Below are 24,211 nucleotides of genomic sequence, written 5' to 3'. Positions count from 1 at the left end.
AGACAGCAAAATGGCAGACCACGTTATTAAGGGAGAAACTGCAGTAGCTCTCATTTTTAAGTATTTGTTAGCCAGAGAAGCGATTGTTGAAAAGATGAAACGGAACGGGTGGAATGCATCACAAACTTTGGAAGATCAAAGAAAATGGGTAGATAGAGTAAAACGGGATAAAACAAAGGTAATGGGAGTAATATTGGTGACCCAGTTAGCTGGACTAATTGAGAAGGTAAATGCCTCTATGGAGGAGAGACACAAAGAAACAGAACATATTAAGGTATTGCAGGAGAGAGTGAGAGAGTTAGAACACAGAAACTACATTGCGGAGATAGAGCAGAGATCAGAGGAAACGGACCCTCTGCCCTCATACGAGTCAGTGCAGAGCGAAGCAACAGCTCCCATATTAAAGGGAGACATAAAAAATTATAATCTAGCGCCAGTCACCAGAGGAGGGACGGCAGCACAACCGAAAGCGACCTATAAGCCTTTTACCCCAGGGGAAAGTGCATCGAAGTTTGGAGAAAGATTATTCCAAGTATATAGGGAGTGTTCAGGACCGGACAATGTGGATAGGAGAGACAGGGCTTTTATCCAAGCATTTAAGGACGGGCTATCGGAGGCACACCAGGAAGTCCTTAGGATGGGGGTGATAGCATCCCAGGACTATGACGAGCTAGTCGAGTGGGCTAGCGGGATAAAGGAAAAGAAGGGTGCCCAGACAAAGCCCAGACCAGAGAGGACCCCCCATAACGGAGGTGAGGGGAGAACCAGGTTCAGCTGCTACACATGTGGCCAGCCAGGGCATATGGCTAGATTCTGCAGGGGAGCGCCATTCAGGGGGAAACCCGAGGATGGCGGACTCCGCTGTGACCACTGCCACAGAGCAGGGCATACCGAGGCAACGTGTTGGGGGAAACATGGGAGACCCCAAGACCACTACAGACCAACCCCGGGGGCATCACATCCCCGGAATTCACAGGAGTGACTACAAGGGACCCAAAACCAGGGAGTTGGGAGACAGGAGAGGATTAGTGTAGCCACGCCCACAGAAGTCAGTGAATCCCGACAGAAGCTGGTGTCCGTCCACACCACGCATCGACCAACACAGGTCGAAATCTCCCAACCCGTAGCTCCCGTTCACAGCAGGAAAGAGGAGGATAGAATATATGTGGAAGCCTTGGTGGGGGGGTAGGGAATGCCACATGTTAGTAAATACAGGAGCAGCAATATCAATTACAAACCTACCCTTGCCACTAACCAACAAAAGGATATACATAACCGAGGTAGGGGGAGAGAGAATGCCCGCCTATCTTAGCGAGACCACATTAGTAGAAATTAACCACAAGTACATTTCAATGCAATTTTACGTGTGTCAGAATAATGAGGGCACAATCATGGGAAATGACCTAATGAAGGAATACCAGGTGCTGATAGATTGTGGGAGAGGGAAAATAATTTGGCCACAACCGGACGGTAGGAAGACCGAAATAGGGACATTAGCAAGCCACCTGGGGACAATCGGGGTAGCCACCATTGTGGTCCGAGATTGGGATGAGGAGAGAAAAGGGTTCGGAGCCATCTGTGCTTCCATTCCCGAAGCCTGGGCCAGGATGAAATTAGACAGCGGACTAACTGACACAGAGCCGATAAAAGTCCCAGGACCGGAACACAAGCCCCACCGACAATACCCTATCAAGCAAGAAGCGCAAGAGGCAGTGGTAGGGATAGTTAAGGGACTGATAGAAAAGGGAATCCTCAGAGAAACCACCAGCACCACTAATTCCCCTACATGGCCAGTTATAAAACCTGATGGGAGCTACCAACTCACCATCGATTACACAGGTTTGAACAAAGTGACACCTAAATTACACCCCATTGTGGCAAACCCCTCGACTATTTTAAACGGATTGGCACAAGACCACAACATTTTCACGGTATTGGACATAGCAAATGGGTTCTGGTCCCTTCCACTGGACACAGAATCCCAAGATAAATTTGCTTTCACTGTGGGAGAAAAACAGTATACATGGACTCGCCTCCCACAGGGGTTTCACAACAGCCCCGCCATATTTCACAGAACAATGAGCGATATCCTGAGTAGGGTGAAGTTGCATGAGGACAATACGGTTCTCCAGTATGTGGATGATGTGTTAATAGCGTCCAAAACAGAAGAAGGGCACAAAGCAGCCCTGTATTCTGTATTAAAAGGATTGGCAGATGCCGGGCTGAGAGTCAGCCCACATAAGGCACAAATTGCAAAACCTCAGGTCCTGTACTTAGGACGACTAATTTCCCAGGGAATTAAAGAAATGCCCGTAGATCGCAAAATCACAATTAAAGAGATGCTGTGACCAGTTACAGTAAGAGGGGTCCGGAAAGTTTTAGGATTATTCAATTATAGTAGGAGTTTTATCCCTGACTTTGCAAAGATCGCGGAACCAATCCAGAGACTAGTGAAGGGAGGGAAGCCAGCCTTAGAACGTATAGAGTGGGGACAGGAGCAAGAGACAGCATATACAGAATTGAAAGCTAGGTTAGTTTCAGCCCCAGGGTTAGGACAGCTGGATGGAAGCAAGGAGTTCCACATATTTTATGATAACCAGGACGGCTTCTATTCTGCCGTAGTGGCACAGACACATGGGGATAGGAAGAGACCCATAGGGTATTTTTCAACGGCTGAGGGACCAGTAGTCACCGGGATGCCCAGGTGCATAGCCGCCCTAGATTGTGCAGCATGGGCTGTGAGGGTAAGCGAGCCCATTGTCATGACAGGAGAGATCGTGTTACACACAAGACATACACTGGTAGGAATGCTAAACACGGGCAAACTTAAAAAAGTCTCAAATATTAGAAGGGCAAGGTGGGAGGCCACACTCCTACCACCTAACAAGTCAGTCACCATCATTAGGGGCACAGGAGAAAACCCCGCGGCAGGGATTTTAAATATTGGGGAAGCGCACAGCTGCAGAGAAATTGACAACGATAGCGAGGGAGGGAAGATTAGGGACGAACCCCTTCCAACAGCAGATGAGACCCTCTATGTGGATGGGTCCCGCAAATATGTATCCGGAGCACCAAGGACAGGGTGGGCAGTAGTAGACCAGAACCTGAAAACCCTAGAATCGGGACGGATCGACGGGGGTCAGTCCGCTCAGGTGGCAGAATTAGTGACCTCACCCAAGCCTTGAGGTTAGCAGCAGGGAAAACCGTAAACGTATACACGGACAGCCAATACGCGTTCGGGGTGGTCCATGACTACATGTCAGCATGGAGGAGAAGGGGGTTCATTACCACAGGAGGTACCCCCATTAAACATCAGCAGCGAATAAGGGCTCTGCCAGCAGCTAGTGAACAGCCTAAAGAGGCTGCAGTAATCAAAATAAAAGCCCACCAGCGGGAACCAGGGAAGGACACCCCGGGGTGGATTCATTTCAAAGGAAACCAAGCCGCAGACACAGCGGCACAACAAGCATTGGAGAATAGCGATATTAAAAGCCTGCCCCTTGCAGCGATAGTGGTAGAACAGGAGGAAATTGACTTACAGAAATTACACAGGGACATTCCCCAACAAGAACGAGATAGATGGGAGGAGTTGGGCGCAGTTAAAGGGACAGATGGGGTTTGGAGAAAAGATAACCGGGTATTGGCACCAGGATGCATCCAGACCACATTATTAGAACCACGGACTCTCCCACACAGGCAGGGATGCAATGATACATAGCCTGGGGAGAGAGTGGTGGTGGAGAGGACTAGGACGAGATGTGGTTACATACTGCCGCAGATGCACTATATGTGCACAGCACAACCCAGGGAAACCCATAAAAGATGGGATATAAACCTAGACCAAAGGGACCCTGGGAACAGATACTAATGGACTTTATAGGGCCGTTGCCTCCCTCTCACGGAAAAACATACTGCCAAGTAATAGTTGACCAATTCACCAGGTGGGTGGAAGCATTCCCCACAACCAATTGTACAGCTCCAACGGTAGCCAGGATCTTGGCAACCGAAATTATTCCCCGATGGGGGATGCCAACTCAGGTCGATTCGGACCAGGGAACACATTTTACAGGAAAAATTATGAAGAATATTTGCCAATTATTGGGAATAAAACAGAAATTTCACATCCCCTACCACACACAAAGTTCCGGGATGGTGGAGAGGATGAATCGGACTCTAAAAGTAACTGTAGCAAAAGCAATGCAATCCTCAGGTAGAAATTGGACAGAAGTCCTACCTGCGGTTCTGATGAGGCGACCACAAATCGAACTACCGGCTTGACTCCATACGAGCTGATGACCGGGCGAGCAATGCACTTACCCGAAAACATTATCACAGGTGGGACAGACGTGGGTCCGATAAAAGATCGGATCCGCCGGTACATCAGAGACCTCAGCACCCAATTAAAGGGGATGCGCCGGTCCGTAATTTCAAATCAGGCACAGGTTGAGACACAGGAGGACTCAGAAACATTACCAGAGGTCCCAAAAGCCGGGAGCCGGGTCTTAACAAAAATGCTTCCTGCCAAACCAGGATTTGCCCCGAGATGGCACGGACCTTACGAGGTCATTATTAGCGGAGACACCTGTGCCTGCATAGATAGAACATAGAACATAGAACAGTACAGCACAGAACAGGGCCTTCGGCCCTCGATGTTGTGCCGAGCAATGATCACCCTACTTAAACCCACGTAACCCGTATACCCGTAACCCAACAATCCCCCCATTAACCTACACTACGGGCAATTTAGCATGGCCAATCCACCTAACCCGGATATAAGGGGACAGGGGATCTGGAAACACTGGACCCAATTGAAGCTGTATTAAGACAAGTAAACTAAAGGTACTGTTTTCATTGTTCAAATCTCATAGGGACCAGGACCAGACCTACGATCAAGACATCAAAACCAATAACCTTTAATTTAATCACCTGTTTGTTTATTATCTGTATATATCGTAACTATTGTAAAAAGAAAAAACCAAGATGGGAGTAGAGATACATTTAATGATAGCCATGACCATTGTAAATACGCTCCAACACATGAGGGTTAGGGGAGCAGAACCACCAATTGTGGAAAAAAACCTATTCCTGAGGACACACCAGCAGATCTATGGGAATAGGACCGCTTGTTACCCTTCAGCATGATCGGCAAACTTTCTATTTATCACAACACCAGGGTGGCTCCCACAAGATCCGTTTACTATTGACACATCGGGGGCGCCCTGCAAGGAACATTTTGGACATTTCAAACAAGGGAAACAAGGGAGATGTGTAGAGCTCACTGAGCCGGGAATTTCAGGGGGATGGGACCCCAACGGATAGAGACACATGGGGACTACCCACAATGTTTCAAGGGAAAGGGATGGGGGTGCGTGCATGCCTTTGTCCCTAAAAATGACTCGTGCGCTGAGGCCCATTGTGCCCTCCAGGAGTGCCGGGTCCGGGAAGGACACTTCACTTGTGACTGCAAACAACAAAAATGCATTGCAGTCACCGCGGGTAGGCAGCTCATGTGTGGCAAGTGCAACGGCACCCACGTAAGCTCAGCCTCGTGGAATTACCCATTTGATTCTCACCAAGAGGTACAATCGAGTGGGCAGTCCCGGGGGAAGAAAGGTTCCACAACATGGAACCATGGGGTCAGACGACCCAGGGGTAATGCATGTTATCGAGTTAAAGAGGGTTATGTGTTTTAATTTAAAAATGTATATATGACGGCCACAGACAGGCCTCCAAGGTTCTTTGCCGTGGGGACAATCAAACCACTCACGGTTCCATGCCCAAGCGAAGGGCATGTCCAAAAACGGATAGTGACCAGGGCCATCAGTGCAGAATTCTGCGCCGACTGGCAGACCCCTGTCACATTGGGATCCTCATTGGAATATGGATTCCTGGGGACACTATCCCTAGGGGGCGCAGCAGGGGTGGTCAGCACCAAGAATAGGAATTTCTTTATATGCGGCCTGACCATCCTAGGAAACAGCACCCTACAAGCACTAGGGGCAATTGACCAAGAACTCGCGGAACTCAGACTATACACACAACAAACAAGATATGCGGTAGACTATCAGTTAGCCAGACAAGGAGGGGTATGCACCATCATCAAAGAAAAATGTATCACATATGTACACGACAAGACACTAAACATAACAGCAGCCATGTCCAGGATACAAAAACAATTGGATAGTTTTAAACAGGGACTCACAGGGACTGATGGGTGGTTAGGGTGGTTGTTTAACACAGTTTGGGGAGCATACATCATGAAAGGAGTAATTTTAGTAATAGTCATCCTGTTCACACTCTGCCTGGGTCTAACTTGTATTAAAGCCATATGTGCAAATATTGTACCAAGAATGCTACCCACTGCCAGCATCCAGATGCAAGAACTGTACCACACCATGGGGGAAGAGGAACAACAGCAAGGACGACATCTATACAGATCCTTTTACCTCTGAGGATCGTCCATGGGGGGTCAGCCATGAATGGGACCCCTGGACGAGAGGAGGGACTGAAGTAGGACATTTTTTAAGGCTATATTGGATTCATATTAATATTTACATCATCAAAGCATTCTTCATTTATTGGACTGAATGGCACCATTTATGATGTAAAGGGATGGGCATTCGTTTGAATCCCATTTTTGCACAGCTGAGAAACCTTTTTCGAACAAAATGGAGAATCTATAATCTGCCTAGCAACAGCACGAAGCTGCATCTTAAAACGGCACCATGGCCAGAAGATTGGGATATCTGCGATTCAAGACCCTGACAGTGGGGCAAATATATATATATATTTTGATTAAAACTAAGTCTTATGAAATGTTATAAAATGAAATGTTGTAAAACCAAAATGACCCAGGCAGGCAAAAGAAACCTAAGGATTAAATATATTGATTAGATTAGTTTTACACACAGACACAAATCCTATCAAACAGGAGGCTGACACAATAAATTCCCAGCTTAACCCAGGAACCACACTCAACACCTAATCAAGGTACAGCATAGAGATAATGGGACCCCATTGTAAGTCAAGGGAACACCTATTAAAACCAAGCAGATAACGACACATTGACGTCAGAGTCAGGAAGCCCGGGAAATCATGGGCGGCATTCTCCCCTACCCGGCGTGACGGAGGGTGCCGGAGTAGGGGAGTGGCGCCAACCACTCAGGGGTCGCGCCTCCCCAAAGGTGGGGAATTCTCCCCACCTTTGTGGGCCAGCCCCGCGCTGGAGCGGTTTGCACCAGAAGACTGGCGCAAACACCCGGCGCCCCCGGGACCGGGGCTGGCCAAAAGGCTTTCGCCGGTCGGCGCATGCGCCGGCAGTGCCGTCAGCGGCACCTGGCCGCTCACATCACTGCCGGCGCATGCGCGATGTGGTGTTCCCTTCCGCCTCCGCCATGGTGGAGGCCGTGGCGGCCGCGGAGGAACATAGTGCACCCAGGGCACTGGCCCGGCCCCCGATCGCGGGCCAGGTCACCGTGGGGGCACCCCCCGGGGTCCAATCGCCCCCCGCCCCCCCAGGACCCCGGGGGCCTGCTCGCGCCGCTGAGCCCACCGTTTCAGAGGTGGTTTAAACCTCGGCGGCGGGAGAGGCCTCCCAGCGGTGGGACCTCGGCCCATCCGGGCCGGAGAATCGCCGCAGGGGCCTCTCTGATCGGCGGGGCGAGATTCCTGCCCCCGCCACTTCCCGGGTGGCGGAGAATCTCTGCCACGACGGGGGCAGGATTTTAGGCGCGCCCAGGCGATTCTCCGACCCTGCTGGGGGTCGAAGAATTTCACCCCATATATCTGTTCTATTTATCTGTACTATTCAAATGTAAAACGGCAAAAGCCCGCCAAAATCTTGCAAATGCTTGTACTCTCTATAAATATTGAACCTCGTCTGCATATCGGAGAGATCACCGTGGTCAAGCCATTGTTAGGAGCTGGCTGCGTGGGTCTCCCTGAAGGACTTCAGGACTTGTACAATACAGTAAAAACGCTTTGAACCTTGCCTTGAGACTCGACCTCTTGAATGCACTGGCACAAGGGATTTTTCCCTACAACAGTTTTAAACAACTTGAGAAATGCAAAGTAAATGGAACAGGAGTTTTAACTTAATGTCTGTACTTTGTGGCCCTGGATGGAATTTAATTCCCCCCCCCCCCCCCCCCACCCCACACTCTCACCCCAGAACAGGTGGAGAGGCAGGGGAGGGTGTTGGGCAGTGATGGGCAACCTAGGCTAATGAGTGGGCCACATGAGTTGCCCTCCTTCATCTCAATGGGCCCCAAAATTGAATCTGGCATGTTCACTAACCATGACCCTTGGAGAAGATTGAATACATTTAATATGCACTGAATATTTCATAACAATAGAAAATGCTTAATTATTGATATATTTAAGTTTGTTTGAGTGCAGAGGGAACGCACGGCTCTCACCTTCAATGTTGGATGCAATCAGCATGCACCTCACTTCACATGCTCTTGCCTTATGTGCATATCACTTCAGTTGTATCGGTTGGAAAAAAGATACACGGATGGAAATCAGTGGAATGTGGCAACCCTGCATGTGGGCAACTGTTAACACAATGTCTTGTGTGCCGCACTCAAAACTTTAATGGGCCGTATGTGGTCTCCGGGCAGATTGCACACCACTGGTGTAGGTCAGGAGGGGTAGACAGGATGGAGTGCCTGTTGCCTTGATAACAACTCCCAATTAAATCAGGGGCATGGAAAGTGGAGGGCAGCTATAGGGATCTCTAACATCCAGGGACAATGAAAATTAGTTAAGCAACTAATTTTATGGAAGGACTCTCACAGACAGCAAACAGGAAAACACAAGCAGGTCTCACCATTCACATTTTATCATTTTTCAGAGAACAAAAATGAGCTTATTTAAAAAATCTATGATTTTTTAAAATCATGACATGAACAAATGTGACATTCCACAAGTATAATATTACTTTCCCAGGGCCAGAGATATTGTTCAATAGTAATTATAACTTTGTTTTTAAGTTACACCACATTCAACAAGGGATAACTTTTTCTACAGTGAAGGCTCAGGCTAATCCAACGATTTCATGATTTCCATCCACAAAAGCTTCAATACCAAAGTCTGTAGAACAGCACAGGTTTGCTGACAGCAAAGTCCCGACTGAATTTAACTGCGTATATGCGGACTGCTATCAGTTTCACAGTGTAACGGTGGAAAACACTGATAATTTTGTGCTCATTACAACCGCAAAACCTCGGCCAGGCAAGTAAATCCAAATGGCAGTATCGGTGCATACTGGAGTTAGAAGGCAGAGAAAAATATGGTGATGATAAGTCACACTCATTTCAATGCCCGCAAAACAAGTTTGCCAGCTGGCCAATTTCACTGTTGCCTTTAAATCCTTTGGAGTGTTCCAAGCCTTGATCCAGACTTATGTAAGCACTGCTTTTGTCACTCCAGCTAAAGGATGTTCAAGGTAAGGGAAGCAGGTTTAGAGATAGTAACAGCATATGGCATCATCTGGCTTTACTGACTTTAGACACCTTAAATACATAAATTAGGGATTTAATGTGAAATGAAAATCGCTTATTGTCACAAGTAGGCTTCAAATGAAGTTACTGTGAAAAGCCCCTGGTCGCCACATTCAAGCACCAGTTCGGGGAGGCTGATACGGGAATTGAACCGTGCTGCTGGCCTGCTTTCAAAGCCAGCGATTTAGCCCTGTGCTAAACCAGCTTCTGTCTATTGAAGGATCACATCTATAAATTAGTTGATAGGCAAGGGCGCTCAAGATCTCTCAGCAGCCCTCAACAAATCCAGGTTAAAAATATTTCTGCAGAGTTGACACCATAGTAGTTGCGATCATCTCGCTTTGCAACCCGCTCCAATCTCCCCTGCTGAAACATGCCCAAGGATTGCAGCAATGAGACTAGTGACCCAATATTTATGACCCCCCCCCCCCTCCCCGGCGATTCTCCGGCCCGCGATGGGCCGAGCGGCCGCCTGTTTTTGACCGGTCCCGCTGCCATAAATCAAACCAGGTCTGTACCGGCGGGACCTGGCTCTACGGCCGCCCTGCCAACTCCACTGCGCAGCCCCTGAAAGTGCAGAGGATTCTTCTGGATGATGCATTCAACAAAAACAGTTTTTCACTCAATGTTGGGTAGATTAGAATACATACTTTATTCCTATTTTAAAATAATGAAATAGAAAATGAAGCACATTGTTTCCTTTATAACACCCTTAAAAAGAAAAAAAAAAATCAAACATAAAAAACACGAGCAAATAGTTTAATTTGTTTATTTGAGTTGTCACTGTATCATGCAGTAAAGGTTATTAATTTCAGATTAGCACATGATCTTCACTCAACTATGTATACGTGCAATTCCCACTGAACAATATTGCGCAACCTTTATTATGAGCTACTTGTTTGGGCAAGCCTAAACCTGTATGATGTGAATAGATATGGCTTTTGTTGTTTAAGGTTGCAATACCTGAATCTACACAAAAATGCACTTATATTTAGATTCATTTCCAAGAATATACCAGACGCAGTTTACTTTATAATACTTTTTACAGTAGTTTCCTGGGAATTTTTCAATTATTCGACACAATATTTGTATTTCATTGGCGACTAGGTATGTTTTATAAGAACCTTATTGGATTTAGAGCTTGACTGTTTTGATACACAGACTTGGTGCTTCCTACCCATTAATTCTTCATTTCTGACCTTCCCTCCCTTCCCTCCTTAGTAACAATAGCCCATTTCTGTTCATGAGTATTATCTGTCAAGGCACTGAGTACCCAAGATTTGTGACTCATTAATTCAATAATCTTGCTGCTAGAAAGTAGGCAATCACCACTGATAATCATTTTCAAGTAGCTAATAAGTTGCTTAAACATAATTTTTTGCAAAACATATACCAATACAACCGTGCACGAAGGAAATCAAAAGGCTTCACAGGAAGATACTGTGTCAAAAGTAGACTGCGGAGGAGACACTTTAAAGAAGTTTGGAATGGCTGGAGACAGGAGGTAGATAAGGAAATGATAGCAAACCACAGCTGGAGTAGTCACACAATGTATCAATTATTTAGTTGGATACAAGTTTGATTGGCAAACTTCAAACAAAATGTGATGAAAATACACCAGATTAGGAACAGGCAGTATTTGGATATGATGAAGTGGTTCAGAAAAGGTTTTATTTTTGGAGGAAAAAATACAGTTTTGTAGAATAAGAAACACTCTTCAGTATAGGAATAGACTGATGTTATCAGAACATAAGGGATCCAGAAAAGAAAGCTGATAATCAGGGACTGGTTTGACAAAAGGCCATAGTTGAAGTAGTGGGCGTTGGAAACAAAATATTTTTTGATGATACTGGTAGGTAAGTCACAGAGAGACTATGGAACTAGAATGAATGGAGGCAGGCACTGAAGGAAGTCAAATGGAAGACTGGAGAAGACTGAGAGGGTCAGAGTCAGTGACCACAGCACAGTAGATTTTGGGCAAAAAAAATTACAGTTTTGCATGTTTGGAATCCAAGGTGAGAATGAAGGGTGCAGACAGTTTGTAACAAAGGAGAGAAGTCATGAGTAGTACAATGACTTAATAATAATAATTTTTATTGTCACAAGTAGGCTTACATTAACACCGCAATGAAGTTACTAGTCGCCACACTCAGGCGCCTGTTCAGGTACACAGAGGGAGAATTCAGAATGACCTAACAGCACGTCTTTCGGGACTGTAGGAGGAAACCGGAGCATCCGGAGGAAACCCACATAGACACAGGGAGAGCGTGCAGACTCCACACAGACAGTGACCCAAGCCGGGAATCGAAACTGGGACTCTGGAGCTATGAAGCAACCGTGCTACCCACTAGACAGCTGGTTTGTGATGCAGAACAAGGCCAGCAGCGCAAGTTCAATTCCCGTACCAGCTGAGAATTCTGAATTCTCCCTCGGTGTACCCAAACAGGTGCCGGAATGTAGCGACTAGGGGCTTTTCACAGTAACTTCATTGCAATGTTAATGTAAGCCTACTTGTGGCAATAAAAACATTGATATTATAAAAGGGAGAAGTAGTAAAGCTTATAGCAGTTCAGCACATCTGAGAATGAATGGTATTTATTGCCAAAGAATAATCAATTTGAGAGCCTGCTGAACTGATGCCACAGGCGTGTATCAGGAGTCCAATGGAGATGGGAAACCATCTCATGAAGGCAAGGACACGAGAAAAGGATGTAATGCACTTGTGAAGGAATCAACATGGATCTGACTTCATCCAACCCGTGAACCAAAGCTGAACAGGATTATATTGTTACTGGATATGTGAAAATGGATTGAAAGTAACTTTTTTTCCCAAGACAGAATTTGAAACAAGCAGAGAATTCAGCAAAGAAAATATTTCAAGTGGTTTGGCAGTAGTCAATAATTGAAAGTGCAAATCCATTGTAATGTAATTACCCTTTTAAGTATGAGACCTGGCCTATAGTGTGATTAAATTCTTTAGTATACTTGAGATCATATGGAAATGGTAATTTAGTGAAGACTGAATTGTTGGTACACAGTTCAGGCACTGATTTTAGATTGTAGTTTATATATAGTCTGATGAAAGATCGTCAATTTAAAATGGTCACAATGAGGAGAGGAGGTAGGGAAAATATCTTCACATGGGGAGCCTTTGTTCCTCTTAAGGACATTATGCAGCGATGAGAGAAAGCAGAATTACTGCATCAAAGAGTCAGCACACACAGATAAGCCAAATAGGCTCTCATAGTCTATGAACTTCTGTGGTTCCAGGGTACACATTTAATAACTGGTATTATTAGCAAAACTTGGCAAAGTGGGTGATTCTACTCAAGGTGCAACATAAGTCAGGTAACTTCACACAAGCTTTATTTTCTATTACCAAGTAAATATTTCCGACCATATACAATTTTCCTTCACTTCTGAAGATGATCATTGTAACATCCATTGCCACATAACAAGGAAAACAAGAGAACATAATAAAGGACATATGAATGTCTACATTGGGGATATGAATTACATCTTATGAGTGGGTAAACGTAATTAGGGGTGGCGTTGCAAAAGAATGGTCGAATATAAAGCATGTCTTGCAGATCTTTAAATTTGTTCAGTTCATTCATTAATTAGGGTGGGTAAAAGATTAATTAGATGGAAATACTAATTTCAGTTTGCAAACTATATTGCATGCTAATTCTAACAATAATTTGCAATTATACAGCAACTTTAACTTGGTAAATGTTGCAAGGTGTTCCACAGCAAAGTTAGTGACAAAATGTAAAACTGAATAACAGAAGGATATCTTAGGCTGAATCTTTTCAGAAGTCACAATCACAATTGGATTGCCATTTCACTCTTAGTTTCTTATCTAACGCAGGGGCTCACATTTCTGGCCCAGACTTCCAAACCAGACATCTCCAGAAACGTGAAGTGTATCTGTTCTCTGAATCATTCCTTATAGTGCAGGATCTGTGAGAGATGACAAGGAACGGCCCCCTTTTAAGGCATAAGCTGTCGGAAATTTTCATTCACTCTCCACCGAAAAGTTATTTAAGTGCCTAAAACCTTTCAATGTTAGTGAATGAATGGAATAAATGTGCAGGGTTGGGCGAGGAAGCATCCAAGGGGCGAGAGGAAAGTCATTGGTGGGTGGTGGGAGAACGTTATGTGGGGATGTAGTTCAGTGAAGTCACAATGGGGCGATATCAGGGTTGGGGTTGGTGATCCCAGAGAAATAGGCCAGAATTTTATGTATAAAGTTTCAGCAAGCTCCCAACCTGGAAGCACGTAAAATCGTGTGAGAAGACATCGTCATTTTGGACAGTAGGCGTTGCAACAATTTAAACAGCAATTAACTGGGATTTTACTTTGTCCGCTTCCTTTGCTGTTGGCAGGTGGGCTGAGCGGAAAGACAGCCTTTACATTTAAGGCTGCAATACAATCCAGAGTAGGATGAAATTCAGATCTCAAATAAAACTAACAAATGTATCTGGAGCCAAGGTCTCGGATTGTGCTGTCTAGAGACTTGTCACAGCTCATTCGATGATTTTTTAAAAAGAAACCTCAACTGTAGCTCCCTCAGAAAGTTCCACGACGGCCACCTGCAACACACTGGAACCGCTAGCCGCATATTCCCTTTTCTTGTTGTCCGTTCTCTACCCACCCTCCCAGTCAGCGCTCAGCCTTTCACAAAGTGTGTTTCATGCTGGGTGACCAACACCTCGGATGGCCTTTAATTAGACACTCAGCGTAATATCGCGTTAACAACGTGATCTTGGGCGGAGGCTAGTTTCACATTCACTCCCACCCACCCCAATTCCGGGCACGCCCCAATATAATATTCAGGCCATGGTGTTCAAATAAATCAGAGGGGAGTTGACAGGATAGCTTGTTGGGCATAGACAAAACACTCCTAGTCCACCTGGCCCATAAAGTGCTTTAAAGACATTTAAATTATGAATCCAGCCTTTCTCACCTTTTATCAGCCAGGAATCACGAGGCCCCAGAAACACATTTGACAGTATTTAGAAATAGAAGGCCTGTTAAAATGGGGACACACAACCTCCTTAAAGGCCTTCCATAACTTAACTGACCCACACCCTGAGAACAGATTGGTCACCTATCTCCAACCCACAACTAAATAAATAAATAAATAATCTTTATTGTCACAAGTAGGCTTACATTAACACTGCAATGAAGTTACTGTGAAAATCCCCCAGTCGCCACATTCCGGCACCTGTTCGGGTACACTGATGGAGAACTCAGAATATCCAAATTACCCAGCAGCACGTCTTTCAGGACTTGTGGGAGGAAACCCACGCAGACACGGGGAGAACATACAGATTCCGCACAGACAGTGACCCAAGCTGGGAATCGAACCTGGGACCCTGCACTGTAAAGCAACAATGCTAATCACGATGCTATCATGCCACCCCACTATGCTGCTGTGCCAATGATTGGAGACAATTGTGAAGAAGGATGAGGAGGGGTAGTTTACCTTAGTCAGTCATATCAGATGGAATTGTGGCATTGATAAGAGCCATTTTGCTACTGTGCAAAAGTTGGAAACCTCACTGAAGAGATTTAAACATGGAGTTCGGGTAAAGTTCAGCAAAAACTTGGGAGACAACAATATGCTCAAGAACGTCGGAGTGGAAAGAGAGGTAGTTTAGATTTTTTTTTAAGAGGAGGAGAGGGGAAGATAGCCGCATATTTGCTGTAAAGAGGGACAACAGCTAGAGAGAGAACCGTTAACAATTTTGGATAACATGGTGGCCAGGAAGGAAAGTTAGATGGCCAGCAGTTTACTAGGAATCAGGTCATAGAAGCACAGAATGGATATCATGGAGAGGTTAAGCTTAAAGAGTGCATGAGGGGAGACAAGAAAAATGTGAGCTCAGGGTGGAAACTGTAGGATGTTTGGCCTGGTGGGCTAGTGGGGAGAAGTATCTGGCAAAGGCAACTGATTGGATAAGCACAATCTTAGTTATTAAGAAATTCATGAGTTCCTCACGTACTGCTGAAGGTGAAAAAAGTAAAAGGGAGTGAGGTAAAGCATATTTGCTGTTTCTTTATTTGCATTGACAATATCACTACTATCAGGTTTTTTTGGAGCCCTCTTTATTCCTGACCATTTATGCAGCGTGATAAATCATAGGTAATAGAGAGATCAAGTGGTGAGGTAGAGCTCTGCATCCTTAGTGTACATGGGGAATCTGACAGTGTATTGTAGGTGGCGTCACTGAGGAACAGCATGAAATAAGAAACCAAAGATGACAAAGGATGAAACTCTGGGGAACACAAGAGACAGTGGCGGTGATTGCAGAAGATTCCCTAGTTACAATTAGATAGTTAAGAAGGAAAACAGGCGAGGGCAGTCCCAATTAGCTGGACAATGACAGGAAGATATTGGAGGATGGTGTGGCCAACCATGCTAAAATGTGCAGATTAGTCAAGACGGACAAGCTAGAGGATATTACATCATGATCATGGTCACACAGGCTATCAGTTGTTATTTTGAGGAGGGCCATTTCAATGCTGTGGCAGAGCAGATAGCTGCTTGGAGATTCCAACATGAAGTTATGGAAAAGGTGGACAGAGACTTGGGAAGTGGCAGCATATTGAAGGACTTTGGAGGAAAGGGATATTGGGATGGGGATATACATTGCAAGAACAGAGGGGTCATGGGTGAGGTTTTTCTTGAGGAGAGGTGTGGTGATGTCAGACTTGAAAGGACAGTACCATACGAGAAGGAATTGTTTAAATATTAGCAGCACAAATATCAGGAAGGAAGTAGGGTGATTGGTAGTTTAGTGGGAATAGGGTCAAGGAGCATGAGGTGGGTCTCATGGACCAGATGAATTTGGAAAGAATACGAGAGAACATTGAAGAAAAGCTAGAGAAATTCAGCAAGAGAAGGAATGGGCAGTTGACCTGCTCCTCACATTTTTGGGGGGAGATGACAGTGAGGGGGCAGGGGAGAGGGATTTCAGAGCAGGGGGCTCGACAGTAGAGAAGAAAAGTCAAGGCTTATCTTTACATTCCAGGCTGATTCTGGAATATGCAGCAGTTTTGGCTAGGTAGCAGATGAAGATCCCTTTAACATCCCTGATAAAGTATATCATGCCACGTGATGCTGATCAGTTTCAACCCCTATATCCTTAAGGGTTCAGTGACAACAATGAGCAATAAAGTATATAATTTAACAGAAATTATCCAAGTGCAGTGAAACAATTATTTACATTCAACAAATGTAGTTTTGTAAACCAAAGAAACAAAATACTACGGATGCTGGAAGCTGGAGAACTCAGCAGGTTTGGCAACATCTGTTCATCAAAACCCAATTCTGTTTTCATTTGTGAAGTTAAGATCTTATTGATAATTCTGAAGTTCATACACATTGGTCAATATAAAATAGCTGCTTGTATTGTCAGTGTATCTACAAATCAGGAAAACCCGTCCCTGGACAAAACTTTTTTTTTGTTTCCACCTTACAATACACAGATTATTAACATTCTTATCCTTTCTCTATCTGCTGACAAAGCATCACCTACAAAGCAAAAGTTTTTGAATTTAGTTGTACACCAATACAAGGGCAGAGAGCAAATAAAATGTAGTAAAAGGAGTCTGTGTGACTGTTCTGTACTGGAGCATTAGAAAGGGTGCAGATTATCACCGCCACCTTTCAATTCTGGTATTATCCATACAAATCTTTTTTGCACCTTCTCTAGTACCTCTAACTTCTTGAGATAACATGGGAGACCAGGACTGTAGACAGTACTCCAAGTGTGGTCTAACCAAGCTTTAATACAAGTTTAACACAACGTCTCTGTTTTTAAATTGTATGGGTTCTTCCTATTTATTCCCTTATTCCCCCTTTCTTTTATTTTGCCATTAACATTTTTGATCCATGGGTAATGAAAGCACTTTATTTCTAAGTCAAGCCAGAGAGAGAATGGGGAATTCAGAAGTTACAGGAGAAAACACTCGGTTAGTCTATGCTATTTTAAACAGAAGTTTCAGACTTTTGGGCACCAGAGAGAGAGAGAGATGGGGTAGGACTTGGTTTGATTGATTGGCTGGTGGCAAATGAATTAGCCAAAAGGCTTTTCTCTGCCCGGTAAAAGTTGGTGATTGGATCCTATACTATCCTGGTGGGATGGTTCTCAAGAGACCTGAGAAATCCCTGAAGGGTCACCTTGCCCGACCACAACATTCCCCCCCCCACCCCCCCAGTTCGGAGAAATGGCCATGTCTCTCGCCATTCTCCCTGTCCAGAAAGGCTGTGTGTGCTTTATTTCTAGAGCTGCAGAGAACCTAATGAGTTAACCTACAGGGAAACCATTGCAGGCTGCAAACAAAGACAAGGACCTACTTTCTCTCCATGAAGGCTGTGAGAGTGCTGTATTTCTGAAACTACAGAGACCTGAATGAATCTACAGTAAAAGCCTCAAACAGAAAACAAAGTTTAAAGAGCAGAAAGGTGCTAAAAATCACCATCAGAAAAAAAGACTCTTTTTCCCTTTTGTGTATATAGAGGATAGGACAAGTTAAAGTGGGGAATTAGGAATTAGATAATAGTGAACCAGTTGCATTTGCTGATTATTTCATTCAAGTCTTGTTATTAATAAAAAGTAATTGTGTTTACATTTAGAAACACGGTGACTGTAATTATTGGGCAGCCAAGAGACAAAGACTTTTCCTAAGAATTATTGATTAATTCACTTGTGTTGCGGCTCCGGGACAAATGGGGCTGCGATTGACCGCTCATCACCCATGGTGTCGTAACGCAATTCTATTCTCTGTAGTATTGCTTCTTTTCATGATTTGTGTATCTGTACCTCTACATCCCTTTGCTCCTCTAACCCATTCATACTAGTATTCAAGGAATATGTGCAAATAGTATTCTACTCCCTGTTCACATCTGTGGTCACCTCCTTTTCTACTGGAGGGGCTCTACAGCATGTGCTGTATGTCATTTTGGAGGAAGCCACACAGCTCTTCAGACATCACCAGGAATGTCAGTCAAGGCCAGTGTAAAATCCAACTAGCTAGAAACATTCATCGGACACACAGTAGGATACGAAGAAAGAGATTTATTAAGATACACTACTAAACTCCCATGCCCTGAAGGGTCACCTTGCCCGACCTGCACCCAAGCCGGGGTTTTTAATATTGTGGAGCCTTTCCTGTTGATGGGGAAGCTCTGCCCCAATTACTGGGGGTGTTCATACTCGCTATGAGTTAATGGGAACCGGATGGTTCACACTCCCTTACTTCCCAGGGGTCACATTCTCCCCCCCCCCCCCCCCCCCCCCCCAAAGTTCGGAGAAATGGCCATGTTTCTCGTCAATCCGTGGGACACTTTGTCCGTTTTGCCTGGTGTTCAGGCGTTGAGGGGCTGGCCCAGGAGGCACATACCTGATCGGTGAGTGGTGCTTCCGTACCGAGCCTCGAGGCCAGACAGGTGTGACTGGCATTGGAGGAGTGGGCATGGATATTGACGGGGGAATGAATGGCGCGGATTGGCGTCTTCCTGCAACTGTACGTCCGCTGGGGTGGCACTGTAGCGCAGTGGTTAGCACTGTTGCTTCACAGCACCAGGGGACCAGGTTCGATTCCTGCCTTAGGTCACTGTCTGTGTGGAGTCTGCACGTTCTCCCCATGTCTGCGTGGGTTTCCTCCCGTGCTCCAGTTTCCTCCCACGAGTCCCGAAAGACATGTTTGTTAGGCGAATTGGACATTCTCCTTCAGAGTACCCGAACAGGCGCCGGAATGTGACGACTCGGGGCTTTTCACAGTGACTTCATTGCAGTGTTATTGTAAACCTACTTGTGACACTAATAAAGATTATTATTATTATGTCGAGGTCCAAATCAGGATCTGAGAAAATGGCGTCGGCATCTCAACCTCCTGGCCGTCGACAGTCGGAGGGGATGCCGGTTGCGGTGGAGGTAGTGGAATCTGGGCACCGGTGGCGGGCACTGGCAATTCTTGGGAGGCGCCACAGATAGGGTCCATATGGCGGGTACATTCCCGGCCCAATGCCTGTACAAAACAAGTTACTGGCCACGTTTTGCATAGCACGATTCCCGGGATCCACCTGGCTCCGATCACCAAGATTCTGGGCAAAGATGGCATCTCCAGGAGTAAAACTCTGGAGCGGCCTCTGATGCCCCACGTCGAGTTCATATTACTCTTGGACTCCAAAGACGATGGACAATCCTTCCTTTTCGATCTGCGTATAACTGCGCTCAGCATTGGCGAGCATGTGGGATGCAAATGCGATTGGTCGTTCTGATCCATTGGCTATGCAATGGGCGAGGACCATGTCCACGCCATAAGGAGATGCATCACATGTCAACAGCAGTGGTTTGGCGGGGTTGAAGTGCGTTAGTAGTTTTGAGGACAACAGCTGCCATTTTACCACGCCGAATGCCCGCTATTGAGACGGTGTCCAGTCCCACGGTTGACCTTTGTTTTTAACACTAGGTAGAGGGGACTGAGAAAGGTTGCCAGGCTCGGGATGAATCTCCCGTAATAATTTACTAATCCAAGGAAAGAGCGTAGTTCTGGCTGGCTGCCGGGGACAGGGGCATGTTTTATTTTCCACACCTTGGCCTCTATAGGGTGCCGATCCAGGTCCACTTGGTACCCCAAATAAGTGTCCTTGAGGGCATGAAGACTCATTTTTCCGACCAGAGACATATGTCTGCCTGCTCAAAACGCCGGAGGACCTCAGCCAGGTTCAGCAGATATTCCTGGTCCGACACCCTGGTAATGAGGGCATCGTCCCAAGTAGACGGCCACCCTGGGCAACCCCCGCAGGATGTTCTCCATCACATGCTGGAAAATAGCACATGCCGACGAGACTCCAAAAGGCAACCAGGTATACTCTAATAAGCCCGTGGGTGTACACAATGACAAATCAACGGGAGTCTGGGTCCAGTATAACCTGTAGATGTGCATGACTCGTGACCAGTTTTGTGAACGTCCGTCCTCCACTCAGCTTTGCATCGAGGTCCTCAATGTAGGGGATCGGGTGTCGGTCCAAACAGGAAATGCATTCATCGTCATTTTATAGTCCTCGCAGAGATGCATGGAACTGTCTGGTTTGAGTACTGGCACAATTGGGGTGGCCCAATTGGCAAACTGTACGGAGCAGATGATCCCGAAATGTTCGAGCCGGTCCAATTCAGCATCAGGTTTTGGCCGCAATGCATAGGGGACTGGGTGGGCGCAGAAATAATGTGACAGTGCCTACAGGTCTCCACTGATTTTGGCCATGGCTGCTTTTATTGCGCACAGTCCATCTGCAAAGACCATGGGGAATCTGCCGAGACTCGAGACCGTGCGGGTTCATGGGGCATATACTCTTGGGTTTCACATGGTGCCACCAGTCCTGACCCAGCAAACTTGTTCCTCCACCACACACTACCACCAATGGTAGATTAGCGGATTGGTGCCCATAAGTCACCGGTACCTCGGCAGTGCCCTCAATGGCCAACGGCTCTCTGATGTACATGGCCAACCTGGCCTCAGTGTCACGGAGAATCAATTTGTGGAAGCCTGTGGAGATGCCCTCAAATATGCGGCGGCTGATCACGGACACAGCTGCTCCAGTATCCAGCTCCATGTCGATGGGGGTGCTCATTTACCAAAAGGGATATTCGTATTGGGGTGACACAGGGTGCCACAACACTGTAGATCCTCCTAGTGGTCGTCGGCATAGTAAGCCTTGTCACGAGGGGAGCAAAACCGTCTGGATAGGCGGCAGGCAGGCTACTCATCGCATTGGCCACTGGGTCTTGGGCCTGGACATCTGTCAGGGTATCCCTTACCCGCTGATTCAACCCTGCGCTCCACAGTTGCTCTGTGACAGTGGCCGCCATCATTTGGGCAGGCACCCCATTGCTGGGTCTCCCGGTCCTCCGCCTGGGATGGACCTTGGCAGCAACATTTGGAGCGCCCCGATTCAACTCCGCCATCTCTTGAAGCTCCTGGACTCTTGAGTTCTGCGCTCTCACAGGAGGCGGCAATTTCAATTGCCCGCTGCAAAGTCAGCTAGGTTTCAGTGAGCAACTTCCTCTGTGTGGCGAGGTCCCGTATCCCGCAGACAAAGCGGTCGCAAAGAGATTAGCTATGGGTAGGCCAACCTCGCAAGTGTCAGACAGCTTCCTTCAACGCGCCAATAAAATCACTGTTTGATTCATCTTGGGCTCGGTTGGCCATGTGGAAGCGGAATCGGCGAACAATGACTGGTGGTTTTGCACTTTGGTACCAAGGCTACCAAAGCTGCAAAAGACTTGGGAGTCAGACGCATCTGGATGTCTTAAACATTTGATAAGTGCATGTGTTGGCCCGGCAACCACCGTTAGTAGGGTCATGGTCTGCTGTTCATCTCCAATTATGCCGTTGGCTCGAAATAAATATTGCATACACTCTATGTATTGAGCCCAATCATCATAACTCACATCAAAGGTCTCCAGCTTTCCTCTATGCGGCCTGGACAAAGTGGCCCGAGAGTGGAACATGCGGTGGCAGCAATAAGTCCACTTTAGCCTCATCGCCAGTGTAGAATTCAATGGGTGAGAAACACTCAGAGGACACTCGGTAGGAACGAAGAAAGAGACTTATTAAGATACACCACTAAACTCCCACGCCCCGAAGCTGCCCGACCTGCACCCAGGCCGGGGTTTTTATAAGGTGGAACCTTCCCTGTTCAGGGGCAGTTCCACCCCCAATTACAGGACGAGTTCATACTTGTCATAGTTAATGGGAACCAGATGGTGCACACTCTCTTCCTTCCCAGGGGGTCATAACAGACTGTATACAATTTCCTCCTGTGATGCTTCTCTATTTTGAGCCTGCTGTCTCTGGTTCTCTCTTTATTCTTCCTCCACCATCACAAAAAGGAGTACAGCCACAAAATGAGTCATTTTCCTAATTTTTCCTCCCAAAAAGTAGCTTGTGTAATGACTTCCTACAACGGCAAGAGACGATGGTGGTTACAATTCTACCCTAGTCAGCTGATAGTTACTTGCTTCAGGTAATTACGAGTATCTGTGTGTTTCAAAATCTAGATCCAATGTCAAGTAACCCCACAAACAAGTGCAATTGGAGGATATGCATATTTGTGATCCAGGGACATGGTGAGTTTTGTAAGTGGAGATTTATTCCGGGTTTTATGTACAGCCATGAACGATGGAGGATACTTGGATGATTTTAATTTTTGCATGTAACTCACTTAAAATTCCAGAGTCTTGTAAGTTGTATGCCATTTGTTTATGCTTAGTTTGTACATCTCAGGGCATCAAGTCAAAGAAAACTGCAGACCCACATATATTTCAATATAGTACTGGAATCTTTGGATACAATGATACAAGGGGTTTAAATATTTTTTGAGCCTTCTTTGCCTTTCCTTTTCTTTTCTACACCTCCAGTTTCCCACCAAAGGCAATTTCTGAGTGCATCCTGAGAGCTTGCACAGTCTGAAAATCTGAAAGGCAGAAATAAAGCAAAATCTTTGTAACTAACTGAACATTAATCTCAAGGTACATATGTTAACAAGGTTGACAAATAAGGAATTTGTGTTCCAGTTCTGTGCAAATCACAGCATTCCCTGACAACTTGTAATTATTTACAGTAAGTTCACATTCCCTTTTTAACTGAAGTAGGAATTCATCAGAGTGCATTTTATCATGCAGTAGATTAAATCTTTATAAAGAGAAGCTGTTGCTTGCAAATACAGAAAGTGAAGTTTACGTGCACTACTCTGAGCCCTACTACTTGCTCCAAAACATTGTACATTCTAGCATTACATTTCATACACTAACACCCTTACTGCAGCTTCATTAACAACACTCTTTAAAACAAAATCAGAAAAATTGCAAATGCTGGAAACCAGAGATAAAAATAGAAAATACTGAAATTATCCATCAAAGCTCTGGATCCAGGAATTGTGCCTTTAGATTGGAAAATTGCAAATGTTGCATAGTTAGTTAAGAAGGGGTAGAGAAAGAAATCAAACATCTACACACCTATAAATTTAACATTTATTGTGGGGAACAGCTGGCAGAATACCGTTCAGGCTCTTTGAGATTTTGAGGGCTATATTTTGTATTTTCTGCAGGCTATTTTATTTCACAGGTTCCTTGAAGGTAGAGCAAGCCTAAATTAGACATCAGACTGTGGGCCGGACTCTCAGGCTGAGGGCCTCCTTTCTTCCACGCCGGCCCCTTTAACCCTATGTCAGAGAACCCACTGCGCATGCGCGCGTTGGCGCCAGTGCCACTGGGCATGCGTAGGCCCCGTGGCGCCCAATTGACGCCAGGATCAGCAGCTGGAGCGGCATGGGCCGCTCCAGTGCCGTGCTGGCCCCCTGTATGGACCAGAATTGTTGATCCTGAGACCGTGTTGACACCGTCGAGAAATGCAACGGCGTTTCCAACGGCGTCAACACTTAACCTCAGGATCAGAGAATCCCGCCCATAAAGTTCTTCAGGGACTTGACAGAATAAATGCGGAGAAAATGTCCGGCTGCACATTCTAGAATATTGTACATAGTCTCAGAATTAGTCAGCCATTTAGGATTGGGAGAAATGTTTCCATCCAAATGGTTTTGGATCTTTTGAAACCTCAACTTCATAGATTTGTGGATGCTGTCACTGTATATTCAAGGCAGCACTGCTACCTCAATGTTCTAGGGACTCGGG

At 45.8% G+C, this 24,211-nt stretch overlaps 1 protein-coding gene across 3 annotated transcripts in view; it reads right to left on the bottom strand.

Annotated features, from left to right (window-relative positions):
• rfx3 (regulatory factor X, 3 (influences HLA class II expression)) overlaps window positions 1-24,211 on the bottom strand; it is a 572,273-nt gene that overhangs the window by 482,479 nt on the left and 65,583 nt on the right. For 2 of the 3 annotated variants that reach the window (XM_038804657.1, XM_038804659.1), the window contains exon 2: window positions 22,744-22,995. The exons of the other annotated variant lie outside the window; for it this stretch is intronic. The gene's annotated coding sequence lies outside the window, so the exon portion shown is untranslated. The remainder of the gene's footprint in view (window positions 1-22,743; window positions 22,996-24,211) is intronic. 3 annotated transcript variants of the gene reach the window in all.

The sequence above is a fragment of the Scyliorhinus canicula genome, chromosome 8 (genome assembly GCF_902713615.1).
Source record: "Scyliorhinus canicula chromosome 8, sScyCan1.1, whole genome shotgun sequence".
Classification (NCBI taxonomy): domain Eukaryota; kingdom Metazoa; phylum Chordata; class Chondrichthyes; order Carcharhiniformes; family Scyliorhinidae; genus Scyliorhinus; species Scyliorhinus canicula.
The sequence above is the reverse complement of the archived record's forward strand: the minus strand, read 5'-3'. Positions and strand labels throughout refer to the sequence as shown.